Here is a 5095-nt window from a genome sequence, read left to right as displayed (position 1 = left end):
ACACACACACACACACAGAACCATCATTATTAAACTACATGTTTCTGACTCCTAGCTGTATTCACAGTTTTAAGCCTTCTCGTAGGTCCCTAGTGGGATGGCATTCACAAAATAAAACCATTTGCTGGCAAGAAGTCGATGTTTAATAAGTAGAGGTTGAATGCAGAGAAGATGATTCTCAGATCCCAGCTGTTGTGGCTCCTAGTTCTGGCACATGCCTAGACTGCATGTTGCAGAGGATTAAGTAACCACTGGGTCTGGGACTTTTTCTACATTCTTCATGTTTCAGCTCCATGTTTCTGACTCCCTGTATTCACAGGATTTTTAGCCTTCTCACAGGTCCCTAGTGGGATAGCATTCACAGAATAAACAAGTACAATAGATTAATCCTTGACCACAGTCAGATTACACCATAGATCCTTTACGGATTTGATATGCATTTATTATGTTGGCTAGCTGTGCAAAACACAAAAACTACTATCCGGCTAATTGCATGACTTAATGACTTAACACATTGCATAGTAAAATCTGTGCATGTGGGACGAAGTACGTATGAAACAGCAAAGCTTTTACAAGCTATATCTTCATGGCCTCAAAAAAAAAACAAGAAGTTCAAATTTAAGCATTAAGGGCGTTACCACTATATTATAGCTGTGTCGTATAGTCATATAGATTATAGAGGGCCGTAACAAATGCTAAAGGGGAGGGGCTCGACGTTGCACACACCACAAGTTATTGCACAAAGAAACTCACCCAGGCCCTGCCACTTCTTCGAATTTATTCTTGACAGCACTCCCGCCGGCTCGCCCAACCAATCACATATCAGCGCCGGTAGGCAAGGATGGTGTAGCTACACAGCGGATTTCTCGTGCCTTCACTTTCAAAGCCTAGCACGGGCTACGGAAAATTCGAACGCAAGAGAAATCCGCTGGACTCTGATGATGTCGTATACCTCACTCAGGAGCTGCTGGCTTTCGATACGCTTGCTAGCCTCGCCTGTCATCTCAACTGAGCTCCAAATCTCGCTTTCCGTGAGCTAGCACAGTTACACACTCGGTTACACACACTACACTGACATAGCTTCTTTCATATAAGGCAATAAGAACTAGGTTCATGATTGATTGATACTGTCATTGAAACAATGAGAGAATGTACATACATGCATACAATTAGGCTTAGGGTGACATGCGACCACAGAGAAGTGTCCTTCAGTGCTGGTCACTGTAAAGCATTAATACAATACAATACAATAAACACCAGCGTGGGCAAGGTAAGGTTTGAATATTAGCATATTCAGATAGACGTCACTCATGACGTAACGTGTTTCTTGGTATTAATATCACTATTCTATTATGGTTGCACTATGTCAACATTTGACCACATCATTTGCATAGCTCTATACACTTGAAAATATTATAAATAGCTACGTAGCTACGTAAGCTTACTTAGCTCAGTACAGCGGATTTCTGTTGCGTTTGAATCTTCGTATTCCGTATTGCGCACGTGTCTTCACTTTCAAAGCCTGGCACGTGCACAATACGGGCTACGGAAAATTCGAACGCAAGAGAAATCCGCTGTATATGAACAACCCATGAAAAACCCGTGAAGTCTCGGTCACACCCATGAAAAGCAATAAATAAACTTATTTCCCAATGTTTCGATGGATTTGACTTCACAGGTTTTTTTCATGGGTTGTTCATTCTTAATAATTCATGCTCATCATGGGTATTTCATTGCCCCCATGAAAAATACCAATTGCAAATCTCATGCATAAATAAAGTCATGGGTTTTTTGTATGAATTTCATGGCAATAACATAATTTATCTTCTTGTAAAGAGTGGTGTCGAGTGGCAGATAGCATTCTGGGTGAGGTAAGTTTCTGATCCAGACCTCTAAGCAGGGGGTTTCTCAGAATCCCAGTAAAAGGTCCACAATTTCAGTTAAAAGTCCACAATTTTAGTAATAAAGTCTAACATTGTAGTAGCAAAAGTCCAGAAATATCACCAAAATCAGCCTTTTTAGTGTCTCAGTATTTTCAAAAAATTTCCTGGAGGGCATGTCCCCCCCTGCAACCCCCTGTTTCAATACACTTCACATGCCTGATATAAACATTCACCACACCACACAATAAGGCACACTTTTCATCCAAAGAACCTTCCCAGTTAAAAGTCTGGCTACAGTCTTGTGATCAGGTACTAATAGTGGGAAATGAGATGTACACACTTATTAATGTCATTAAGTTATCATTATATATTCACCCCATGTTGAACTATACATGAAAGGTAGTAAGTGAGTGTTGATTTATATTGGGAGGTGTATACGTAATAATTCAGAGTGTAGCTATATACTTCGCTTATATGTCTTTGTCTCTTTGATTAACTGCATGGGTTCTCCATAATTGTAAGGAATATTGAGTTGTTTTTTTGCACTCGGGTAGTCTTATATTTAGTAGAACATGCTTTGCTGGCTGAGGTGCAAGTTAACTCTTCAACAATACTTATCTATAGCTAGCTATATTAAAGGGGATCTAGTTGTATACACTTACTCTATTTGAATGATCGATGTGGAAAAATTTATTATTCTGTTGCTAACATCTTGCTAGCAAAAGCAGATTTTCTAATGAGTTAATTTGGTTTAGCAGTTTTTACCGTTTCAAAGTCTTGTACATTTTGATTACAAAAGTAAAGAAAAATTGGGGTACAATTAGGGAGTAATGATGAAATTTGTGAAGAAATTTGGAATAGGATAATGATAAAAATTTTGGAGCGTAAGCCTACACAGACTGCATGCCTTAAGCCATTATGTAGAATGGAACTTCAACCATTCAGTCATGACTAATTCAGTCATGCCTCAATACAAACACTGAAATGCTAGCCTACCAATACAGGTTTTATATACAGTATTATACTGTATGCATTTGAAGTACTGTGTATAGCTTTTGAAATAATACTGCATGAATTAGTAGCAATAGCATACTGAGTTCTAAGATGCATTGTAAAATAAATTACTTGTTGTGTGACATTAATTTTCAGGACTGTGTGCTGGTGCCAGAGGCACACATTGGAAGGTTTCCAGCAGTTTCAGAGAATCTTTTTGGATTTTAATCACTATAATACTGTAATTAAGGAATCAAATTCGAGTTTTAACCCTTAATCTCCCAAGTATTGTGCAATCATTTTACACTACTCCACATACGTATTGTGTTATATCTCCTACATACATTAAGCAAATTTTCAGGACTAGTTTCTACTGTCCCATGACCAATTCAGAAGATTGGTATGATCATAGAATAATCCACTTAGGATTGTGTTACGGACGTTAAAGAAAATACTCCAAATCAAGCTGTCTGTTACTATAAAGGTTAGCTAAATCCTTTTAAGAGCTAGTACTTATGTATTACCACCGTTTCTGAGGTGCAAGTGACATTTGCTGTGCTGTTAAATGATAGCCAGCCTTCTTAGCATCAAAATACGTGTGCACGTGATTGATAACAGCAGTAGTGAAACTAGTGGTGGTGGGGTAAAAATGGATGTGGGTGGAGATGAGAAACAATTAATCAAGTTTGCCTGCCTATGGTAGATTTAGCTATTGGCAATTTTTGGTGATTTATTGGATAACCACAGTATTCAGCTACAAGCAGAAAAAAATTGGAGCAGAACAGGATATTCTATAATGATTTTGACAGGAATAAGATTATTCTTTGCTGCATGAAAGAATAGGAATATAAATGGAAATTTATTGTTGTCTTGTATAAACAAGATCCTCAAATGGAAATTTATATTTCTAGCTTTTGCTAAGAAGCTATTGAACTGCTAAAATGGGTGGTTTAGACAGACACATTCCATCTAGCCACAAAAAAAACAACATTTCAATTAGATTAGTGCAATCATGCAAAATGTATGGGGAGATAGATGCTGGGAGATTTAGGGTCAAGAATCCATCAGCTAACAGGGAAACCTTTACCTTATACTAATTAATTAAATGATGGTTTCTTGTGTGATACCGTATAGCAGATTTTTTTCCGAGGGAGAAAGTTTTGTAGATTGACATCTGTCCGGCCTTGAAAATGTGGCTCAGTAAAAATGGCATTCTTTAATGTATAACTGAACTACCTTAAGAGGCAAAAATTTTTCCCTTTGAAATTTTGAATAATGATCATCATATCCATGCCACAACCCCTTGAAAATATCCCACCATAATGGTAGTATACAGTCACTGTAGTGCATTAATACTTTTCTGAGGAATAACTTGGATGAAAACAATTGTAGTCAGGTAATACACTCTACTAGTTACAGTACCTACGTAGCTACGGAGCTCCAATAGAAACTCCTTTCAAAAATTCCTGCCCTGGCTGATGCATTATACTAACATGATAGCTCTGGTTTGTCGCTATCCTGCATTGCAATTATTTAACCTCATGCACGGTAATATACCAGAGAGGAAAGTCATTATTTCAGCTAAGAATGACCAACCTGTATACAGATGACTTACTATCTTGCACAATTGTCTACTGCAACTTAATATTATTATTAATCTTTCAACTGTTGAGGTGATTTTAACAAAGCTTTAGTGTAGTTTATATCTATACAGGAGTCAAGAGTGTTGACTTTGCATGGACGGTGGAGAAAACCGAAGGGGATAAATTTGTTGATGAAGGTTACACAGTGGAGTTTGAAGTATATACAACTGATGTTACTGCTTTGTTAAAGTACAGTAGTTGACTGCTCTAATTCGAGTATGCTGACCTGTAATCATTTCCCAATAAGATTCCTTCCTTCATTTCCACCACTTATATGGGTGTACACAGAGTGAAATATTCTTTACACATTATCTATACATTTAATTAGGCCACATCAATTTTTAATAGTCTCACCCTCCAATACTCAAAACAGCAATGCGGGAGGGTGGGTTTGGTGGTTTTGGTGGGTTTGTATTAATTATATTTTTATTAACTAGATAGCTGAAATAGATAGCTTACTTGAGATAGAATGCAATTTGTTTATATACTGCTATAGCTCTTTAAAAGATGTTGAATGGCTACATTCCTCCACCAATAGTATAAAAAGTCCAGTGGTGTTGCAAGGAAAATAGTGAT

Source organism: Dysidea avara, chromosome 1 (assembly GCF_963678975.1).
Source record: "Dysidea avara chromosome 1, odDysAvar1.4, whole genome shotgun sequence".
Lineage (NCBI taxonomy): Eukaryota > Metazoa > Porifera > Demospongiae > Dictyoceratida > Dysideidae > Dysidea > Dysidea avara.
This window is presented reverse-complemented; position numbering follows the sequence as displayed.